This window comes from Myxocyprinus asiaticus, chromosome 13, assembly GCF_019703515.2.
Source record: "Myxocyprinus asiaticus isolate MX2 ecotype Aquarium Trade chromosome 13, UBuf_Myxa_2, whole genome shotgun sequence".
Classification (NCBI taxonomy): Eukaryota; Metazoa; Chordata; class Actinopteri; order Cypriniformes; family Catostomidae; genus Myxocyprinus; species Myxocyprinus asiaticus.
In genome coordinates this window covers 48,811,620-48,823,496 of record NC_059356.1, presented here as the reverse complement: position 1 = coordinate 48,823,496, position 11,877 = coordinate 48,811,620, and the positions used below count along the sequence as shown (strand labels likewise).

Sequence of the window (11,877 nt, the reverse complement as noted above, 5' to 3'; positions counted from 1 at the left end):
CCCTAATAATCCAACTAAACACTCGGCTAGTTCTCAATGTCTTGTTATTGACAGGAAGAAATTATTAATCTCATCTACTGATTGACTTTTCCAATTAAACCAGTGTTCTGCTTATTAGTTTGTTTTTGGTTATAGTGACATATTTAACTGGATAAAATGTTCTTTTCACAGAAGTTCGGGTGAGGGTTGGGCAGAAAGTTCTACTGAAGCTTTTAATGCTGAGCAGAATTTCAAAATATTGCCCATCACCATGTCAGCTGAATAAAAAACAAAGTCTTTCTAGGAAGTCATTCCACTGTCGGCCATCTTCAGAACGCTCTCGGGAGGCTATTTCCAGTCATGCCAGTGCAGCTCTTGTCTACTTGAATGGAGAAAGACCAAAATCTCAAAAATGGTTGTTCAAGATTACAAGATTTCGAACATGTTTCAAATCAGCAATAAAATCGAATAACATTGGTATCATAAATTATGCTTCTTTACCTCATATTACGCTAAAAGATGCAATTATCCAGGCTTGAATAGCTAATGCGCATGTGCATTCTCGAGCTGATTGACAGGAGATGTCTGTATCTAAAAGGTGATTGGCTCTGTGGGTCTTACTGGGGAAACAAATGTGGGTGGGACTTCTGCCGGAAGTTGTTCTTCTGCATTCCCTAGCTCTGGCTGCAGTCATTTTAAGACCCTGTTTACAGCTGGTAATAAGACACGTTTCGGATGATCCGATCGCGTTTGTAAATGAACAGCGCTAAATATAGTTGTAAACGGGAGCAAAGTGTTTTGTGATTGGATCACAAAAACACATACAGAGGTAGTCAAAAACCACATCGCATTTGAGGTTTCAAACGGCGTCCTGGACGGACGGAAGCGTAGCACCACCTCTCACCAGTCAATCACCCGCCGAACAAACGTTTAAACTTACGTGCGGATTTAGAAGGAAATAACCGTCCGATTGGAAAACTTGAAAAAGCGATTGCATACCTAAGTATGAGAACTTCACAGCTTTTCCTCAGTGTGTCTGTCTGATTTGAACATGCAGAATGACACAATGACAAGCACACACATGTGAGGCTGAACTAACACAGGTACTCCACTAAAACAACCGATAATTCTGCTCGAAATGTTGCATTTGTGCTTAGATTAAATCTCAGCTGCATCTGGGAAAAACTACACGCCGGTTTTGTTCTTTCTTTGTCTTTATGACATTTTTGCAATTTATTATCGTTCAGTAGCACACTGATATGGTGATTGATGTCCTCATGGAATCATACAATGCTCCTCAAAATCCCAACAGGGCAATGAAAGAATGAATGGATGTATGCCGCAACCACAGCAGTGTTAACTTGACAACGGAAGTAATGCCCATATTTCTCGCTAAGCATCCCGGGATGAAGGAAAAAGGTGGATACCCGTTGAACATTGGCAAAGTCTTTCTAGCAAGTCAGTCCACTGTTGGCCATCTCTGGAACTCAAAGGTGATTGGCTCTTTTACCTGTAAGGCGGGACTTCCTTTCTATACCCATTGACCATTGGGCGCTCGGAGCTCCTTGGTTAGGCGTTTCAATTCTCCCATTCATTTTAATAGAAGAACTCTGATAAATCATCTCTGATAAAAACCCAACCATGTCCTCCAATAAACAAAACAAGGTATATTCCTACATTGGATTTTTTTAAACATAGTTTCATGGCAGCCTTTTTCAGAGTAGATTGACTGGTTTGTTTTAATGTCCCCAGAGCTAAGCTCTTAAGATCTTTATTATCATGATTACAATGTACTTTGTAAATTACTTAAATTGCCATTTACTGAGTGCATCTTGACACGAGCTGTATTAAACAACTTGCAAGAATGAATTACCATCAAAAGTAGGATTTCAAGGTTTGTGTTTATCTACCATTAGATTTGTGGCATTAGATTTAACTTTGGATTTGGGCCAAAATTTCTCACTGAAATCAACATTCTGAGAGGAAACAACTGAATGCCTAAATGCTGATTGGCTTTGGAGGACTCATACTTCAAGTTGAAAACAGAAGTGATGCAGAGAAAGAGAGAGACAGACAGATTCAGAAAGGGTGTAAACAAGTCTACCCTCTATGAAAGAGTGGTCATTTCAGTGAGTGAAAGCCAGACATGGTGGTTATCTTCACCTTGAGCTGAAATGTGGCGGAACAGGGAGCTCCTGTCTGCAGATGAACAGATTATTACACTGAAGCAAACAGCAAGGAAGTCTGTAACGAATCTTGAAAGTTAACACAGCACAGTACTTACAGGTTTGGATTAGTGATTTGAACAACCCTACAATTATTCAACAGTGGCACGTAACTCAGAGAAGTGTGGCTTTACTTAGCAATCAGACTTACGATCCTTGGCAGACGACAAAAGAGGCAAAAAATAAATAAAAAAAAATCCCACGAACTTAAACTGAAAGATTTGGGCCATTAAGCATCTATTCAGCAAATACCCAGAACATAAAAAAAAAGAAAAGGAAAACGGCTTAGCAACACAATAATGACCAATCAGAACACCTCAGCAACTGCAAAGCAATGACTAACAACCATTAAAACACTTTAGGAACTGCATAGCAATGCACTAAAAATTTTTTTTAGACCTTAGCAACTGCATAGCAAAGCACAAACAACCAATCAGAACACCACTTAGGAAAGCCCGTACAACAACGCACAACACCCTAGGATCATGCTGGTGAGTTTAGCACACGTAAGCACCTATTTTTTCTTCGAAAATGTTAAAATCTAGCTGCAAACCATTTGTAAGTCCACACAATTTTCAACAAAAATGTTGATGCTTTACCTTATCAAAGAATTCTCAGACCTCCTTGACGAGTTTGGACAAAGAATGAAATATGTTAAATATGTAATGTTAGAGATGGAAAAGAGCTCTTATTTTCTCTTTTATCATTTAATACAAAAATTTGCAAGGATGCTCTTTTTAACTCAAGGATCAGCTCAGAGTGCAAAATGTTCAACTCCAGAACTCTGCAGAATATTTGATGTGAAGAAACCCCAGAGTGCACCCGAGCCTTCAGAACAAAACCAAAACAAACTGCACAACCCCACTTCAAACCAGACGGGAATTTAGAAAAATTAACCTGGTAGCAGCTGGTCATTTAGTGCTATTATTGAGAGATGTTTTAAAACAGCATGCAATTTAATCTCTGTGGCTATAAAATAGTCTAGACTAGAGCGTAGTCTGAGTATGTTTCATTATGGAATGTTAGATATCTTGGTTCGTGTGGAGTGGGATCATTTGAACCCATGTGTTTTCTGTCTGGCTGATTCTGATCTCTGCATTGATTCATCATAAACTACCAGTTAAAATATCAGAACAGGAAAAATAAATGTTGAAATGCTTATACTATAGTTAACTGATTTTACTACTCTAACAGTAAGTTCTGTAGGCGCTGGTAGTAGTCTGATAGTTAAGGATGCTGATTGTAAACCCAACCTGTTGAGTCCCAAATGCAGGAGCTCTGAAATCACAACCCTGCTCTGTCATCATGGGCGGTGCTAGTGGTGGGCCACCAGAGCTTGAGCCCCAAATGTTTTTATCATCTTGTATGGATTTCAAAAGTAGCAGTACTTAGGTCGATACTAAAATATATTTCAATTAGGGATGGGACGATATATTCACTATCTATATATCGCGAACCAAAAAAATGATGAAACATATCGAGGCAAAACTCGATATTCCGAAATTTGAAACATTGTTTTCTGTCCATATGATCAATGATTCATGATGATGAAATGAACCATCAAATATCATAATCTCTCTATTGCTTGATTTTACCCCTACTGCGCTTTTTTCTGCACTGTTTACAGTGGTCTTAAAAGGTCCTTGAAGTGCTTACTTGAATTTAGCTTTTAGGAATTTAAGAACGGGAATACTTGGAAAATCGCCTTGTTTGTTGAAAAAAGCTTGAAATTAAAACTGACCATTTCTTCCTTGTAATGTGTGTTCATCAAAGATGAGATACACGCTATCCACTTTCATTGAATAATGTTTCTTTTAACATCCTTTCTGCTCTTAACAGTCAGACAAAAAAGTTAAAAAAATAATATTAATTTTGATCACAAAAAGCAGGGATGCGCTAAAAAAAACCAGAGACTTCACTCTCGTTATTAAATGAACCGCAACACCTGTGCGAGTCTGTGAGACGCACATTAAACTCTTAAAGTGACAGTACTATTATAGCGCTTGTTATACAAAAGAATGTAAACTGAATGTTTTAACTTGTAAATTGTACACATTACTCCAATCATTGACAGCTCATATTATTATTATATATACAATTTAAAAACAATAATATGAATTGATAGAAAGTAGAATTTTTATCTTTTTAAAAAGTTCAAATGTGATTGTAATAATCAAGACAAACAAATTATATATATAAGAAATATATACACTTTTTCAGGACAGGTTCAGTTCAGTTCTATTGCTTGTTCTGCTGCATCTGATCTGCCTGAATGTAGCACACTATTTTTATTTTTTATTATTTTCTCCCCTTTTTCTCCCCAATTTGGAATGCCCAATTCCCAATGCGCTCTTAGTCCTCATGGTGGCGTAGGACGAATCTCAGTTGCCTCCGCGTCTGAGACTGTCAATCCGCACATCTTATCATGTGGCTTGTTGAGCGTGTTACCATGGAGACATAGCGCGTGTGGTGGCTTCACACCATTCTCCGCGGCATCCACGCACAACTCACCACATGCCCCACTGAGAGCGAACTGTGTGAGTCAATGGTCAAAATTCTGGTCTTGGTGAGATAATGGAAACTCTGTAAAGAGTATTTTTTTTTTTTCAATATTTAATCAAAGAATGACTCAAAATATATCCACAGAGGTCTTAGATAAGCCCCGAATATCCACTGACCATAAAACTGTCTGTCACTATTGAGGCTGTATACCCTTACAAAAAATCTAAACTAGCCTCAGATTTGACGCTCGTTATTTTCAAATGCAAATGAGCTTGTGATTCGCCAGAATCTTGCAGCTCTTCACCGGTAGTGGTGAACCTCCGGCAAACCTTTGGCAACAATGGAAAATTTGCCACAAATTTGTTGCAAAGCTCATTTGCATGTGAAAATTATCTGTGGCGAATTTGCGGCAAGTTTGCAGTGAACTCTCAATTTTTGTAAGGGTACTCCTGGCATTAACTACCCCATTTCCATCATTTCCACCAAAGAAAAAGCAAAAATATGCTCTGCACTGGCCCCTTAAACCTGCTTGTCTTGATGAAGAAGCCAATTACATCAGAGGTGAGGGGATGGGAGAATATCCTCACCAAATAGTTTTCAAAGAAACTACAACAACAACAATTCAAAACAAATCTAGATGGTACAAACCTAGATTGCTTCCATTATAATCAATGGAGCTGTCTACACTTGAAACATGTGATACCCCACTTCTGTAAGCATCCTCTTTGGCATGAAGAAGATGTCTGAGTTTTCCTGTAAACCATGGTTTATCGTTATTGAATGATAAAAATGTCCTAGTAGGGATGCACATATTCTCACAGAAACCGATATATGATGTTACAGTGTCTGTGAGCTCGTCTAGTTCTTTGGCTGCAGCTTGAAAAACACTCCAATCAGTGCATTCAAAACAAGCTTGTAGTGCCAGCTCTGCTTCATTAGTCCATCCCTTTACAGTCCTTACTACAGGCTTAGCTGATTTTAGTTTCTGCTTGTAGGTTAGGAGAAGATGAACCCGACAGTAATCAGACAGTCCTAAAGCTGCACGTGGAACAGAGTGATATGCATCCTTTACTGTGTTGTAGCAGTGGTCCTGTATATTTCTTTGTCTGGTAGGGCATGTGATGTGTTGTTTGTATTTTGGTAGTTCACGGGTGAGGTTAGCTTTAATAAAATCTCCCAGAATAATGATAAGAGAGTCCGGGTGATGTTGCTCCATGTCTGTGATGTGATCAGCCAGCTGTTGCAACGCTGTGTTCATGCATGCTTGTGGCGGGATATACACACTCACCAGAATAAACGAGGAAAACTCCCGTGGCAAGTAGAAAGGCTTATAGTTGATAAAGAGTGCAACATGTTGCAACATGATCACATGAGAACTCGACATGTTGCTACTGAATGCTCCAAATAAGCCTTTATCACAGTCTGCGTGTCGTCACATCCTGCTCCGAATAGTAGCGTAATCAAACATCTGCGCATATATCAGTCGATAGACGATCTGCAGTTTTTTTTTTTTTTAATAAATAAATTAAACCAACTTTGATGCACTTGGCAGGAAACATCAGCTGGATAATTGTTTTTTTGGCTTAACACAGCACTTCACCATGTGTTATCTTCCACTTGAACGTATAATAGTATCTGAGCGAGGCGATTATCGGGGCAAAGAGGATTAATGTGCTCAACTCAAGTCCAAAGAGTTTAAGTCATTTAATGTCATTGTGTTCACTGTTGCAGCATGTTCATCTCCCATTTGTATTTGAAATATATACAGTTGTAGACTGGGACATTTTCATTTCTGTTTTATTTACATTGCATTCGGTAGGGACTCGCGAGTGAATGCTTCCCCAATCATTGCACTCAAACCGCAAGGATATAACCCCACATTGACAATGATTAAACCAGTTCATTTCTGTAATTGGACTCTGGGATGGACATTTTTCTTTTCAGTCTAAAGTTGCTAACCGCACACTGAATTGCAAAACAGACTAAAAAGGGTTTAACAAAAAGATATGACTTTATTAAATTTGAATCCTAAAAAAATTTGCAAAGTGAGTTAAAAGCCAGACCAACAAAGAGAGCAGACGTTTCAGCACACTGGGCATTGAAAAAAGTAATGTGATTATTAACATTGCTCATTTTCTGCAAAATCTTTACTCGGAATACACTTTTGGTGTGTCTGTTTAGATTAAGTTTTTGAGATAAACTGTACATAAACCATCAAAATTACACACTATGGGCATTGCCATTGAAATAGCCTGCGGTGGATGTTATGTTAGGCTACAAAGTGAAGCTTCCTCTGTACGAACATGGAAGTGTGGTAAAGGCCTATACCCTGACAGTAGGCGTGCCAACTTTTCCCGCAAAGATGCGAGACGCTGAGCATTTCAATATGGGACACGATAACTTCAATACAGGGCGTTTAGCCGTTGGACCAGGGGGGTGTGGTTTCCTTCGAGTGTCGCACTACTTGAATACAGGACGGTTATGGCCAAAACATGGGAAGTCCTGGGCCGGCTAATAGGGGACAGTTAGCAACCCTACCTGACATCGACTCCATTCTGCCAATCTTCTGACAAGCGCCATCAGACTTTTTTCATTAATTCAAATGCGTTAATCTTTTTCTGTTGCGCTACTGATATCACATTTTGCGAACAGCCTCAGAGACACGGTTTCTGGTCCCATGAAAACATTCACATAATCAAAGAAGAGTGTGATTGCATTTTTGCTCAAAAATTAAATTTTTACTCCACTGATGGTTTAGGGGTAAGGTCAATAAAATATCCATTCCTGTTGACTGTATTACGCCATTTACAATTAAAAATAGAAATCGCTTTTGGCGCCACTCTGTGGAAATTTCATCCGGAATCTGGAGCTCACATGTGTACATACGATTCACTTCCAACTTTGGCTCCTGGAGGCAGTGATTACAATTTTGGTAAGCACAGACCGATTTCAGCTGAAGAACTTTCGACCTACTGTCGCCGAATTCCCAGCTGGCTGAAACCCTGTTTGCACCTTGTAAGGGTCAAATGGGGTTATTATGTTATTTTTAAGCATGAAACTACTGGAATTGCACGATCCTGAGGAATTGACCCTGAAGTTAGTGCACTGTAGGTCACGTACCTACAACTAAATGTTACTAGGGTTTAGTTCAGTGTGACTTATTTGGAGAAGGCCAAATTATGTAAAAACTAAACATAGGCGCTGTATCAAGGCAGTTAAACAATGGGGTTCAGTAAGTCCATCAAAGGAGAAGAAGATGGAGGAGTGCAGCCTGTTCTGAGTCTTCATGACCTTCTATTTTACACCTCCCTCTCTCGGTCTCCATGGATACTTCCGCTTTCTCTTCTTTGGGCAATAATTAGACATTATCTCAAAATGCCTCAAACCATCCCTTCTTCATCTCCTGCTCGCAGCTGTATTCCTCCCTTCAGCTGGAGAGCTTGACACTTGCTAAAGATGATAACTTGATGAGTCGAGCTGACTCCTGTAGGGCTTCATCATGGGGACATTAAATTAATAAGTCACGTTTAGCATGATCATGTTGCCATCATGTTTATCTCACCACAACTTAGAAGGGTTTCAATGCCGCGCTCTGCTTGTGATAGAGGAAATTAAAGCAGCTGGACAATGGGATTTCTGCTGTTCCACACAGGCAGCACTGCTCAAATGGCTCATTTGGAGTGTTTTGGGTGTGCATTAGTGCTCAAGTGTTCCTGTTCGCACTTGAGGTTTATTCTGAGCTGTTGATGTTGTGAATTTCTGGTTACCTGCGCAGGCATTGCTACCTTCACACGCATTGTTAGGACAGCTAAACAGATTAAATGTGAATGTATGCACACTACAAGTCAAAAAGTTTGGATGCACATTCTCATTATTTATTATTACTATTTTCTACATGTAAAGGTGTGGTCACATTTACCTTTGCACTTCGAAATTCTGCAGGCGAAGAAGGCATAGGTGGATGTGGAGTGCATGTGAAACCAAACTTGAACTCCACTCGAAATCTGCGGGGCAGAATTCTTCACCACCGGAAGTCCATCTTCCATACCTTCATAATCCCCATACTTCCATTTGTGTTATTTCATATTTTTGATCACTTTATTATTCTAAAAGCACAGTCACACACACTTTCAGCAGGCGAAATTGGGAATCTGCTTGATTGTCAATTTAGATTATGAAGTGACCAAAAATCAGCTTCCTTGAGATGCTTTTGCACATCCCGAGAACACTTGCTCACTGCTTTTCCTTCAGTATACATTCATACAATCAAAATTAAATATCTTTAAATTTAGTTTTGTTAAGAGATCCATATGTAGGCAATTTAAAACTGATTTCAAGCATTTAGATCAAAAGGTTTTTAAGACCATGAGAAACATAAATTCATTGAAATATGTGTTCAAACTATTTGACTGAAATTGTAGGTGTGTAAATGTTTGTGTATGTCAGTGTAAGTGGGTTTCTGCATATGCATGTACAGTATGTGTTAGTGAACACAACTGAAAGTTTGTGTGTTGAGGGTGTTAGTCCTAGTTTTAATGTGCATACAAAGTACAAATTTGAAAGAAGGAAAATGTATCTTGAAGCCCAAAGATTTTAGTTTGTTTAATGCAGTGCATTTCAAGCAGAAGGTTTGTTTGGTCAGGTTTAGTCAAAAAAAATAAAATACAAAAATGTACAAATCTAAATGTTGATAATGCCTCAGCATCTTCAAGGTGGAGTAGGATGTAGACTGACATTAAAAAGCATGCTCAAATAGATATAAACACATACAAACACATTAACATACAGTGCATCCGGAAAGTATTCACAGCGCTTCACTTTTTCCACATTTTGTTATGTTACAGTCTTATTCCAAAATGGATTAAATTCATTATTTTCCTCAAAATTCTTCAAACAATACCCCATAATGACAACGTGAAAGAAGTTTGTTTGAAATCTTTGCAAATTTATTAAAAATAAAAAACGAAAGGAAATCACATGTACATAAGTATTCACAGCCTTTGCCATGACACTCAAAATTGAGCTCAGGTGCATCCTGTTTCCACTGATCATCCTTGAGATGTTTCTATAACTTGATTGGAGTCCACCTGTGGTAAATTCAGTTGATTGGACATGATTTGGAAAGGCACACACCTGTCTATATAAGGTCCCACAGTTAACAGTGCATGTCAGAGCACAAACCAAGCCATGAAGTCCAAGGAATTGTCTGTAGACCTCCGAGACAGGATTGTATCGAGGCACAGATCTGGGGAAGGGTACAGAAAAATTTCTGCAGCATTGAAGGTCCCAATGAGCACAGTGGCCTCCATCATCCGTAAATGGAAGAAGTTTGGAACCACCAGGACTCTTCCTAGAGCTGGCTGCCTGGCCAAACTGAGCGATCAGGGGAGAAGGGCCTTAGTCATGGAGGTGACCAAGAACCCGATGGTCACTCTGACAGAGCTCCAGCGTTTCTCTGTGGAGAGAGGAGAAACTTCCAGAAGAACAACCATCTCTGCAGCACTCCACCAATCAGGCCTGTATGGTAGAGTGGCCAGACGGAAGCCACTCCTCAATAAAAGGCACATGACAGCCTGCCTGGAGTTTGCCAAAAGGCACCTGAAGGACTCTCAGACCATGAGAAACAAAGATTGAACTCTTTGGCCTGAATGGCAAGCGTCATGTCTGGAGGAAACCAGGCACCACTCATCACCTGGCCAATACCATCCCTACAGTGAAGCATGGTGGTGGCAGCATCATGCTGTGGGGATGTTTTTCAGCGGCAGGAACTGGGAGACTAGTCAGGATCGAGGGAAAGATGAATGCAGCAATGTACAGAGACATCCTTGATGAAAACCTGCTCCAGAGCGCTCTGGACCTCAGACTGGGGCGAAGGTTCATCTTCCAACAGGACAACGACCCTAAGCACACAGCCAAGATAACAAAGGAGTGGCTCCGGGACAACTCTGTGAATGTCCTTGAGTGACCCAGCCAGAGCCCAGACTTGAACCCGATTGAACATCTCTGGAGAGATCTGAAAATGGCTGTGCACCGACGCTCCCCATCCAACCTGATGGAGCTTGAGAGGTCCTGCAAAGAAGAATGGGAGAAACTGCCCAAAAATAGGTGTGCCAAGCTTGTAGCATCATACTCAAAAAGACTTGAGGCTGTAATTGGTGCCAAAGGTGCTTCAACAAAATATTGAGCAAAGGCTGTGAATACTTATGTACATGTGATTTTATTTCATTTTTTTATTTTTAATAAATTTGCAAAGATTTCAAACAAACTTCTTTCACGTTGTCATTATGGGGTATTGTTTGTAGAATTTTGAGGAAAATAATGAATTTAATCCATTTTGGAATAAGGCTGTAACATAAAAATGTGGAAAAAGTGAAGCGCTGTGAATACTTTCCGGATGCACTGTACATGCACCTGAATTAAAAATGTCTCTGGCGCCGTTGTGTGGTTGAATGTGTGCATTACAGCACTTCACAGTCTGGATCAAATGTAGCGTGCAGATGCACAAGTTAAAACAGAAAATCATAAGACAGAAATAGAGAGACAAAAGGAGTTTTATGAGACATTTCACTGGGGACATCAATACCATAAAACTGAACCTTGATAGACATCAGACTCCCATTAACAAAATTCCAGTCAGTGACTATGTTCAGAATAGTATACTAGCATACTACTTTTACTGTTTTTGCAGTATGCACTGTGCACAGCATGCAACTTTTCTATATGTAGTATACAACTGTGATTTTAACATCCTTTTTCTTAAATCATTATTTAAGCAGACTGTCGAGAGCTAAGACGTTTTACACAAAATTGGATTCAAAATGCAAAATAACCGTATTTATGTCACTATTCACTGAATAAAACATACAATATAATGTGGCCATGTGACAACAATGTAGGATACTACAGTTTATCATTGTATAATGTGTACAGTTTCAGATACTATTCTTAAAAAATAGTGCAGTATTCTGTTTATACTGCACGGGAAATGTCAAAGTATACTTCAGTTTGCGGGATTTGCATCACACACGCTGTGCAAAAAGTAGTGGCTTGTGGATTTAAAGTTCTTCATACCCTAAAGAAAAGCTGTTTCATTATGTCCTCAGCGTCTCTCTCACTGGAGCCCTGTCGCCTCTCAGGACTGCGCCTCAGCAACTGCCAATAGACAACAAAA

The 11,877-nt window shown here is 39.5% G+C and overlaps 1 protein-coding gene across 1 annotated transcript in view; it reads right to left on the bottom strand.

Moving 5' to 3' along the window:
• LOC127449829 (transforming growth factor beta receptor type 3-like) overlaps positions 1–11,877 on the bottom strand; it is a 30,372-nt gene that overhangs the window by 17,149 nt on the left and 1,346 nt on the right. Inside the window, exon 3 of the mRNA XM_051713412.1 lies at positions 11,778–11,858. The gene's annotated coding sequence lies outside the window, so the exon portion shown is untranslated. The remainder of the gene's footprint in view (positions 1–11,777; positions 11,859–11,877) is intronic.